General features: G+C 41.0%; 1 long non-coding RNA gene across 1 annotated transcript; it reads left to right on the forward strand.

The window, feature by feature from the left end:
• Positions 1-661: 661 nt before the first annotated feature.
• LOC146207820 (uncharacterized) lies at positions 662-9,837 on the forward strand. Its single transcript, XR_014703342.1, has 4 exons — positions 662-925; positions 1,965-2,028; positions 9,145-9,319; positions 9,646-9,837. It is a non-coding gene; the product is annotated as an uncharacterized LOC146207820 (long non-coding RNA).
• Positions 9,838-12,329: the final 2,492 nt, after the last annotated feature.

Consider the following 12,329-nt stretch of genomic DNA (forward strand, 5'->3'; position numbering starts at 1 on the left):
GCGCTGTTTTCTCCGGTAATACAAATCTTCGAATGCAGCCGCAGAGGTATTAGTGAAATTGGAGCTAGTTTAGGAGTCTGGCACAACGAAACACGTTCAAACAAATGCCGTGAATGCGGCCGAAGTAGAAAACGACGCATCGAACCACCACAGAAAAAGCGCCGAGAAATATAGCGATCATGACATTTCCTAAGCAGGTTCCATAGGAATGCCTGTGAACATGATTAGGAATGCAGCCCTTTGCAAAAGCCAATTGCACAATATCGCATTGCGAATTCCCGAATGCATATTCGAAGTAATTACTAGAAACTCCATGCATGTAGAATACAGCAACTTAATTAACGATGTGCGTCATTTCTATGGCATAACGCTGAGCATGTATAAATTGTTTAAGGTTTGTTGCTGCTTTTGTAAGAAAAAAAGAACATTCCAGCATCGCACATTTGTGATTGGATAATGAGACGTTGGAGAAAACCTTCCTTCGAAGGTAAAGATTATTATTGGATATAATATTCCTTTTTATTACAAAATTAAGCCATGTTAATGATAAAACAATTTAAATACAATATATTTTATTTATAAAGTGACATATTAAGATATCACATGATCAAGTTATTTCGAAAACATGACGTGTACGATTCTGTATATCTAAGATGTAATTAAAGCGCATACCTCAATTTTTCTATTTGAATTTGTTATTCCCATGTGTCAGCATACTCGCTGTGTGTTGATGCTGATAAGGAATATCGCAGAACAAAACATCTATTAAAGTGCACCACGTTCCTGCTTCATGTACGTCAGATTCAATGCAGAGAAAAAAAGAAACGTTAAGATCACGCGCAGCATTTGTTTATCAGAGAGCTGTTGAGGAGAAATCGGCAATGCGGTGCGCGTGCATTCTTCTGGCTCTAGTTGTTGGAGCAATGTAAGCATTATGCTTTATGATTCTGCATAGGTAGTTTTATGCCTTCAACACATCCAGGCGAACGATCTAGCGATACGGATATTATTGGTATTCCGGGCCACGATCAAGCTACAAAAGCAGCGCTTTGCCTGGACATCTTTCCAGTGTTCTGGTGAAATTATTTCAATTCAATAGTTTTAGGCAGTACATTCCGAGTCATAAGTCTATTCACGAGCCTTCGCATAAGGATAGGTATGTAAGTATGCAATGTGAATGATAAGAAAAGCGTTATCATCTGTGCCATCAGGTTGCAAAGAACTGAAAGAGAAGCGGATCTTGGTTGACGCATCGTAAAGCAAAAGCACCAGATCACCGTAGATATTCAGAACCTGCGGCCCCCAGACACATATATATATATATATACTATGATATCTTAATTCAAGACCGCAGAGATCTTAATTGGCTTATGAAAACACGTATATCCGTAAATATTACAGCAAAGTAGTATACCACTAAAGCCCAATTTTGGGAGTTTTCTACATGAGGTTTCGGTATCATTTTTAGCATATAAAAGTGTTTTTCCTCTGGATGAGGTAGGTTTAGTGCAGTTTAATGTCGATGGGCGTAGTTCAGGATTGATATTAGGAGAATTGCAAAAGAAATTTATTTTCGCACACATATTTCGCAATGTATTGTTATTAAACAGTTCAGTCTCGTAGATGGACATAGAAAGATATAACAATACTTAGTAACACTGTATATTTAGTGGGATGCGAACACTCGTTAAAAAATTGAAACCTCCTCTTTAAGTAGATATGACACAGCAGCGTTAAAGAGAGTTTTAGCGCAGTGCGATCCGCGATCCGTTACCGCGATTAGCCAACGCGTGTTCAACTGCGCATACTCAGATCTCCTGGACGGTGCCAGTTGCTGGACGTCGGCACACAGACCTGCGCGTCTGGGCCAACCAGCGCCTACTTTCACAGCTAAGAAGCAGCTTGCACGAATTGTCCCAATTTATGTGCCCTATCACTGTCATGAATTTCGATCTTATTTTCAGGTCTGTACCTACCCGAAAGCCATTTAATCCATACAACCCTTTCAACATAGTTTGCCCCCGACTGGTAAGTATGCATAATTAATGTTTTCTATTCTCTAAACACTTCTATAAATTTTGCTCAATCACGCTCTTGAGAACCCGTACCTTAGAGGGCCGAATGGTACCTGGCGCAAACAACCCTCACGTTTTCACAGTCAATCATACGCGAGATTACAGCGCACGCTTCCGAACGAAGTTTATCTGAGCAGAAAAATACTTGCGTAAAGCAACTGAAGGATTAAGTTCGGAAGTTATTTCCTTAAAAGATGAAGTTCGCTTCCGACCCAATGAAGCATATTCTCTCTTTAGGGTATTTTCTGCATTAGTGCGTTTTCTCCTTTGCACCAATAGTTGAGATTACTGCTACAAAAGAAAATTACGGAGCAAGGTCGAACACATTATGCCAGCCATCCGTGTAGTCCCCGGATATCCATCTATGAGTACGATATTCACTGTTAAAAAGGTTGGAACATGAAAGTATTTTCTACGGATAACGATGAACGTATCCCTTCGATCCACAGCCGAGCGCGCGAACCACTATGCCAAGCCGGAGTTTTTTTTTTCTTTATTGCGTTAAAAAACTTCCCATGATTAAAAACTAACGGAGCTTATGCCTCAAGTCCCCTGGCTGCATAATTGCAACCCCATTATAACCCATTACTTCCCCACCATAACAAAAGTCCTAAATTCTGGGAAGCACAATAAAGCATCGAGATGCGGTAGCCGGCTCTTCCAGAGCATAATACACTTCCCGCACCAAAGTGCACTGCTCTCGGAATAGACTTCGATGATCGTGCAAGTTCAGCATGACGGTTCATCATTCGACGTTTCTATAAACTCAAAAGGCCACATCAGCATAAACATAAGGTGTATCACATATTTTTCCGAACAGGCAAAAAACGAATACTATGTGACGTGATTTGGATGTCTTTCTTTAGTCTCCGCTGCAATATGTCCCAGAAAAGCATAGCATCACGGCACAGATTAAAGCAGAGATCAATCGCCTCTGACGTTTTACACAGGCGGCAATTCGCCGTCCATAGCACAAATATCTCCTTGCATAATAAATCGCAATTCTTCTTGTCTAGTGGCAGGATAATAGCAGTGATGACAACGACGATGTAGTCAATGTTAATAATAATTATGATGGTAGTAGCGATGCAATGACGGTGCATTAAGTTCATAATTATGATAGTAGCGATAGGGCTGATGATGATGGTGACAGTAGGGTGACAATAACGACGCAGTTCTTGAAAAATTTCCGCTCTTAAGTAGACTTACGCGCAGTCCTATAATTTTTCCAAAAATCATTAACAAGAACGCTTAAGCTAGCTGCTTATGATAGTTTTCAGGAGAAAATCATAAAAGGAAAAACGACATGTAATGAGTCTTTAAATAAGCGTAAAGTGGTCGATATAAGTAAGTATAAGATGCAGAAAATTGAGCATACTGTAAAGAACAGGGGAAGCCTTAAAGCGGTGAAGACAAATTGGGCATAGACAAAAATCAGATGTATGCGCTAAGGGAAAGGGCAGGCAATGACATCACGAATAAGGACAAGATAATCAAAGTAGCCGAGGAGTTCTATACTGATCTCTATGGTAGCCAAAGAAGTGAGGACAATAATGAGATTGGCGGTAGGGAAATGAAGTCAGGCGTTCCGCCAGTGACGAAGGACGAGGTTAAGAAAGCGTAGAAACTATGAAATGGGGAAAGCAGCTGGAGCGATTCAGATAACTGTAGATTTGTTGAAGGGTGGGGAGATATCGTGCTGTATCCTGTATACGCAGTGCCTGATGTCATCGACGGTACCGGAACCATGGAAGAACGCAAACATTAGCTTAATTCATAAGAAAAGGGACGCTTGAGACTTGAAAAATTACAGACCAATCATCTTACTCTCTGTTACGTATAAGGTATTTATCGGGGTAATCGCTAATAGAATCAGGACCACCTTAGACTGCAACCAAGCAAAAGATAAAGCAGGTTTTCGGAAAGTGTACTCTAGAATCGATCATATCGATACCATCAACCAGGTGATCGAAACATGCTCGGAATATAACCAGCCCTTATAATTAGCGTTCATTGATTACGAAAGGACATTTGACTCAGTAGAAACCTCAGCGGGCATGAAGGCATTGCGAAATCTGGGTGTAGACGAGTCATACGATTTGCGGCCACTGTTTGCACGTGCTAAGTTGCTCTTCCTGCCTCGTCGTAGGTAGGGCTTTGTCTTTTACACCTACTTGTTAGTACTTTGTGGCCGCTGATCCCGTTCTGGTCTGTTTGATGTATACATGCTGTAAGGTCAACCTGTGATATGGGCGTGGACGTAAACACGTACCGCGCACGCATATGTACATTTCTACCGTGTTCTCATCGTCGCAGTGCAATAACTGTTCGAGCAAACGCAGTCTCCGCGCGTCTTCGAGTACTTTTGCCGAGACCTTCTTATGTGCTTGCATCTGTATGCTTAGCCCTGCTACTTCGTTCTGCTGGAGACATTGAGGCAAATCCTGGACCTAAGGTGGAAGACGTTCTTAACCTGCTGAAAGAATTCATTGAAGAAAACAAGCAAAATTTTGAGGCCGCGACAGCAACGTTAGAAGAAATTAAGCGCGATGTTTTTGACATCAAATCTCGGATTAGCGCTATTGAACAGAACACGAGTGGTGTATCCGGCATTAAGGAAAATGTCTGTTCTGTTCATGGCACGGTTAATGAAGTAAAATCTGCAGTGGCAAGCACAAGCAAAAACCTAGGTAACTTAGTTGATGATCTAAACAACAGATGAGGCGAAACAACCTCCTAGTAAAAGGCACGCCTGAAACAGAAGGTGAAGACTATGAAAACACTGAAAGCAAAGTGCTGGACTTCATTCCACCCACCTAAAGGTTAAACTGGACGCAAACGATATCGAACGAGCCCATCGCATTGGTCAGCGTCACAATGACTACAATCGCCCCATAATCACCAAGTTTCTTAATTTTAAGGTAAAGGAACAAGTCCTGCGGAATGCATTTAACTTAAAAGGCGTCAAACCCAAAGTGTGGTTAAAAGAAGACTTTTCTCCTAAAATCCAACTAGAACGAAACAAATTGAGGGAGTATGCAAAAGCTATTCTTAAAGAAAACGAGAAATTCACACTTCGGTTTAATAAGCTTCAATTACGTGGTGTAACCTACAAATATGATCCCACTTTGGAACAAGTCGTGAAGGTAAGCGAACAAGATGTACGCAGTCCTAAATGACCAAGAACTCAAAGCAAAGGATCATCCGGAAAGGTTCGCGAAATTTCTGTGATTCTTGTTAATTTCCGTAGTATTGTTCCTAAACTTGACACCGTAAAAGGCATGATTTTCACTTGCTGTCCAGATGTCATTATTGCCACTGAAACATGGCTAACTACTGAAATTTGTAACAGTGAACTATCATTTCCTGACAATCTATGTGTTTTTCGCAAAGACAGGAAAAAGGGAAGGGGAGGAGGCGTAATTATCGCCTTAAGAAGCGATTATCAGCCATGTCAGGTCACCTTCGACACGTGCCTCGAGCTGTTGTGGGTCATGTTTCGACTCAAAGGTGCCACATATATCATAGGTGAATGCTACCGCCCCCCAAACAGCCGTCCGGATTTCATTGACCATCTGCACGATGCATTAGAATACATTTTTGCTACTTACCCCCAAAGCATTGTTTTATTAGGTGGGGACTTCAATTATCTTGCTAATAACTGGATAAAACCATCCGTCACAGCTGGGCCCAATCACCACGAATGTTCACGCCTACTTTATACAATAGCTGAGTTCCATCTAACCCAGCTGGTTCAAGAGCCTACCCGAGGTAATCATATTCTAGATTTATTATTTACTAACCTCTCCACTCCTTCTCGCACCTACGTACTCGAAGAAATAAGCGATCATAGATTCGTTCACAGTTTCATGACCATGCACATTCCTGTCAAGCAGATTGCTACCAAATGTATACTGAACTACCGAAAGTGTGACAATGAAAAAATGAACTGCATGCTAAAAGACTCTGCGCAGATTTTCGAAGCCGCGTTTGAAACTGGCCCGACGAACGAAAATTGGCTGTTATTTCGCGACAAGCTGAAGGAAATTGAGCATGCCTGCATTCCAAAATTACACATAAAGCAGAGAACTGATGCCCCCTGGTTCACAAAAGACGTTAAGAAATATCTTAACAAAAAGAAAAGAGTGTACCGCAGAGCAAAAGAAATTAACTCCGACGACGCCTGGAAGAAGTACAAAGCCGTATCAGCTATAACTGCAGTCGCTATTAAGGAGGCTAAAAACAACTTTTTCAACCATACATTACCGAATTTGCTCAGAAGCAACCCTGCGTAATTTTGGCGAGTAATTAATCCCAAGAATAGCCACGAGATTCCTGCATTGAAAGATTTGGGCGGACTTGTGGTGGCTCCAGAGGCAACACCTGATTTATTTAACAAGCACTTTACAGAAGTCTTTACTAAAGAGTCAGTGCCTTTTAATTTTCCTGAAACTCTGAGACCATTAGTTCTTCATCCATCAGAACCGGTCGTCATTAACGTAGCTGGTGTTGCCCGTGCTATTGAGCGATTGCCACTTAATTGCAGCCCTGGTCCAGGCGGTATCAACTCTAAACTTCTAAAACTTACATCACACGTGTCGGCTACCATATTAACTTTCATATTTCAGCAGTCTTTAGATACCGGATGCATTCCAGATGACTGGAAAACAGCAAACGTCAGCCCAGTTCTAAAATCCGGTGACAGCACATCTCCGGAAAATTATCGCCCCATATCTCTAACCTCGATTTGTTGCAAACTACTTGAACATATTCTTTACTCGCACATAATGGCCCATCTAAACGACAACAACTTGCTTATTGACAACCAGCATGGCTTTAGGCAAAAGAAATCTTGTCAAACACAATTATTCGAGGTCGTAACAGATCTTCATGAATCGGTACGCGAATTAATATATACTGACGCCATATTTATAGATTTTTCAAAAGCTTTTGACCGCGTTCCCCATAAAAGATTAATGAAAAACGTTAATAACCTTCAGCTGCATCGCGACATCCCCCGATGGATCGAAGAATTCTTAAGAAATCGCTCCCAACGGGTCAAAATTAAAGAGTATTCGTCGAACAGTTCACGCGTCATATCCGGAGTTCCACAGGGATCAATGTTAGGGCCTCTGCTATTTTTAATTTATATTAACGACATAGCGTTTAATATATCATCTAGCGTACGAATCTTCGCTGATGATTGTGTAATTTATAGAAAGATAGCTGACCCCACTGACGCAGTTATCTTACAGACTGACTTAATGCATCTAAATGAGTGGTGTCACATGTGGCAGTTGGAAATTAATATAAAAAAAAACAAGCTAATGACCTTTTCCAAGCGCAATAATACGCCTTCTAATGTTTACATGATTATTGGCAGTTTAGTTGAAAGAACAGATTGCTTCAAGTACCTTGGTGTTTTTTTGTTTTTTTTTTTTCAGTTCGGATTTAGGCTGGAGCGCCCATATAGATTATATCACGAATAAAGCATTTCGAAAACTAGGACTAATTAAACGTCTTTTAAACCTTGACAACTTTGAGACAAAACTTCACACGTACACTGCTCTCATAAGGTCAGCTCTAAAGTTTGCTTCCATGATATGGAATCCAAGTAGTGTGTCATTAATTAACCGTCTTGAGTCTGTCCAAAATAAAGCTGCCAGGTTCATCCTTTCATCGTACTCAACGTATCACAGTGTGTCTAATCTTAAAAAATCTCTCAATATGCCCGACCTTGTCATTCGACGCAAGTTTTCTCGTTTATCGTTCTTTCATTCCTTATATCATGGTGACTGCCCATTTGCAGCTAATCGCATCGCTCCTGCCCATCATATTTCTTCCCGGACTGATCATCTCTATAAAGTACAGCCGATATTCGCAAGAACGTTAAAATACCAAACTTCACCCTTACTGCTATCTATAGAAAACTGGAATTCAATACCGAGTGATATAGCTACTGAAACTTCTTTATCACAATTTCAAATAAAACTTTCAGGGCACCTTGGTTGTCTGTAATCATCGTTGTATTGTTCCCACTATTGTCTTCTTAAGCGTTACGTGTGGTTCCCTGCACACCTATGTATCCACTAGTAAATGTAGTGCTGTGTACGTCAATCTGTATGTTGTGTATAATTCTTAAGTGCATTTTTGTTAATTACAGAACGTCTATGTATCCGCTAGTGAATGTAGTGCTGTGAACTTCGATCTGTACGTTATGTATAATTCTTAAGTGCATTCTTTGTTAATAATACGCGTGAAGGATATGTATTGTGCTGTTTTTATGCCGCTCCCCCCCCCCCCCCACTTGGGTTTTTAGGGTATTTAAATAAATAAATAAATAAATAAATAAATAAATAAATAAATAAATAAATAAATACGCGAAAGGGCTGGAACGAACGGTACAATTGTAGAAATATTTCAGCTTCTTTTTGCAGTTTCGAACATTTTATTTGACATGTTGCTCGTGAAATCAATATACTCTAACATTTAGGGAAATAATTTATAATAATTATTTACTTTCAGAAAACGAGGTAGCGTCTAGGTAGCCATGCGCCGGTTTCACTTTGCTTTTAAAGAGCTTGGTTACCTTTAAACAAGGTACTCAGTATATCAGGTCTCCTTCGTATTATTGAGGAATAAAATTTAATCGTCACTGTAAGCAAGTGGTCCCAGTATACATTTTTGTAATGGCGAAGTTTGTAATTATTTAATTCAAAATGTTAACGTTTCAGTTAAGCCTGTTTCAGAAAAACAAACTGCAATAGGTAACTGTATAGCGTCCAGAAAATGTTTATTCATCAGTTTTAGTTCTTAAGTGACAAAAAATTATTCACTTTGTGCTGCAAAGAAAGTTGAAGAAAACAAACTAAGGGGAGGGGCCATTGTATAGCGTCATGGTAGCTACTATTTAGAGAAATGGGCTGGTTTTGCTTAAACTGCCATTAAATTAGGCGATAAAAACGATATTGGTTCCAGTGGCCTGCGCTTCTGCAAAAAGAAGCACAATATACAGTTGTCTTTATTGCCCTGTGTGAAGAAATTTTTGTCTCTTTTTGTTTTCACCTAGTGCTTTCGAGGGCAAAGGCAAGGAGACCTGTGTACTCTGGGATGCAGATGCGGTTTTATACCAGGAACAGATCCTAACGGACGCCTTTTCTGCTCTCCCGTTGTTCTTTACAGTCAATTGAAAAAGAGTTACATTGTTAAAGTGTAACTTGTTATCCTACATTCAATCGCTTATAGTAAGTGGACTTTTTCTTTCCAAAATGTTGCCACTGCTTCATCAGGTAGTTTGGTCCTTGGCCGTCTTTATCGATACGCGCAATGAAGGATGTTATGGTTTGGGTGTGCAGAAAATAGACATGAAAGGGGAATGGATTAGTTATTTGACTTTTTCATGTGGGACTGTGATTCGGTTCACCTATCTTATTTCTCACATTGTATTTATTAGTGTCCCATGTGAGCGTTGCTAACGCTGCACGGGAAAATAATTGACCACAGAGATGACCCAGTGAGTGACATACATAGTGATTGCTTGGTTTACGCCGCTCGCATTTTTTTTTTTCAGGAACACCACTCGTTTCCTACTGTTGTGCTGGGCCGTTTATAGCTAATAAAGTCCTCTAATTCTTTAATTTAATGTTTCATGCTCCATCAGGGCTCCTATTCTGTTCTCAACTTTTCGAGCGTTGTCATGCGTTGCGTGTTAAATTTTTGCAGTGTTGTTAACGTGTACGAACGTTTGCTCTTTCTTCATATGTAAGGCCTCCTTCAAAATAAGTAAATTTTATTTTTATTTGGTCTTTTGTGGAGCCTCTTTCCGTCTGCAGAAAACTTTTCAGTTCTTGTTGGATAAAGTTTTTAAGAAAAAATTTTACCATAAAGATCATGTGAGTACTTATGTTACACCACATAATCCGTTAAGTTTAATATGGTTCGATTTGATGGGTGGGCTTGAACGTCCCAAAGCGGCTCAGGCTCAGAAGTTGACGGTCCTGATCATTATGCCAGCATGGCGGGATGGCTAAGATTTGCTTTAGGGAGACAAAATAAATGTAACGTTAGACTTGAAATGATCAGGCAGCTTTAATGCCTCCCATGAAATAGAGTCCATGGGCACTTCGGACTGACAACACAATACTAGTGTGTGAGGAATTCTTCTTAGTATGTAGATACTCTGTTTAAGCAGTGCACAGACATTTTGAAGAGGAATAAATTGCTTCGTTGCTTGATGAGGCCGTAGACGTGTCTTATTACTCAAGTTTGAAACTTGTAGAGGACCCAGATATCACTTAATAGTATCATCAGCCTAATTTAAAATAGTTTAAGGCGCAAAAAACAGACAGACACAAAGGTAAGTGACAGGACGAAGCGCCAACTCCCAACTTATTTTATTGCATGCAAGAAAACGTACTTAAATAGTTTTGTAGTCACATGCGTAGGTGTCACCTAAAGCTCAGGAACAACCTGATAAGGCGTGCTCCAGGAATATCTTTTCACAGTTATATAAAACAATTGATGTGTCGCTTACGCACATGTCGCCTTTCTTTTTGATATAAAACGCTTCTATCACTTCCCTGGCATTCTTATCTTTGCTTTTGCCCAGAATGCGCACATCAGTGAAGCATGGCTCACAATTGCGGGACGGGCATTCATTAATGTGCTTAGTTATATGGGTGCCTTCCTTGTTCTGTTGCACGTTTCTCTCATGTTCCCTCGTCCGCTCATTCAGGCACCTGCCTGTCTGACCTATGTAGGAGTGGCCGCAAGACAGGGGGATTTCATATACAACCCCTTCAGCACATTTCATGAACGGTCTCCTGTGGTTCGTTCCACAGCCTCGTTCCTTTGTATTTTCTTTATCGGTACGGGAGCAAAGACCACCTAGCTTTCTCGGTGCAGAAAAGGTGAGCCGCACACCATGGCGGCTGGCAACTTTTTTCAAATTATGGGCCACACGATGCACGTATGGCACCACCACTGGTCTTACCTCATCTCGAGGGACCTCCGGCCTAGCTCTACCAGTACCCTTCTTTGTCTTGTTGAGGAGACATTCAGCCACCGCAGTCACGAGCGAACGGGGGAACCCGGCTGCAAAAAGCCATGCCAATTGGTGATTAAAACTGTCCCGCATTTTGTGAAGGCATGACTTTTTGAGTGCCGATTCTAGGCAAAGCGAAGCAACCCCGCGTTTCACCAGTTTATAATGGCAGGAGTCAAAGGGTAACAGCTGCTTCTTTGCACGCGGGGAATATGTCCAACAGACCCGATCACCACAGAACTCCAGCTTCAAATCTAAAAATTTTAATGAATGGTCATGGTCAGGCAGTTCGTGTGTGAATTCCATACCTTTTCCATGCTCTTTAAAGGCAGATAAAGCACTGTCCACTGTTTCCTTAAGGTTGTAAAGACCTTCTTTAGTTAAAACAATCATAAAATCATCTACATACCTAAAAACGTTAAAAACCTTGTCAATGGGTAAAACTTGCTACAAAGCTTGGTCAATACGAGATAAAAAGATGTGACATAGCACCGGTGCCACACAGGAGCCAATGCATATGCAAGATTTCTGCAGAAAAAACTGCTGGTCAAAAGTGATAAAAGTAGATTCCAGGTAAAACTGTAATAAGGTTAAAAAGTCATCTTAGCATGTATGGCAGAAACATGGCAGAAACATCTTAGCATGTATTTTGCTAAGAACTTGTCAAAACTGCATGTCAATGATCCGTTTTTGACGAAACGGTCAAATGAAATTTGTGAACTTTTTGAAAATAACCCTGATGTTGGAAGTGCTTTTTCAGTGGACGTTGTAGATCTATTCTATTCAGTCCCTCATGGCCCCTTGTTCTCAGCCGTTAGGGAGGGCATTGAAGAAAATGACCCGATTGCTTTTCAGAACTCCGCTGGTATTTCCATAGATGACTTTTTAACCTTATTACAGTACTTCGGCAGCAAAATGTTTCGAAACTGCGAATATCTCGATGCTCCTGCGACAGTGGACCCGCGGTGAAAACTTTGTTTCTGGGAGAATCCCGCAAACTTAACTGTCGACTTATGGGCCTCCGGCTTTCCGGTTCTGTCTTCGTAACCATTGTACTTCAGCACGTCGAGCACGGCGAACTTGCGCCGCAGTGCCAGATGGCCCGGCTTCATTCATTTTGACGCGAAGCAAACGCACACACGCTTGTGCAACGCTGCCCAGCGACGCCGCCACGTTCGCAACTGACACGCCCCTCTCTCATTGTCTTACTC

This window comes from Amblyomma maculatum, chromosome 1 (genome assembly GCF_055883805.1).
Source record: "Amblyomma maculatum isolate TAMU_Amacu chromosome 1, ASM5588380v1, whole genome shotgun sequence".
Lineage (NCBI taxonomy): Eukaryota > Metazoa > Arthropoda > Arachnida > Ixodida > Ixodidae > Amblyomma > Amblyomma maculatum.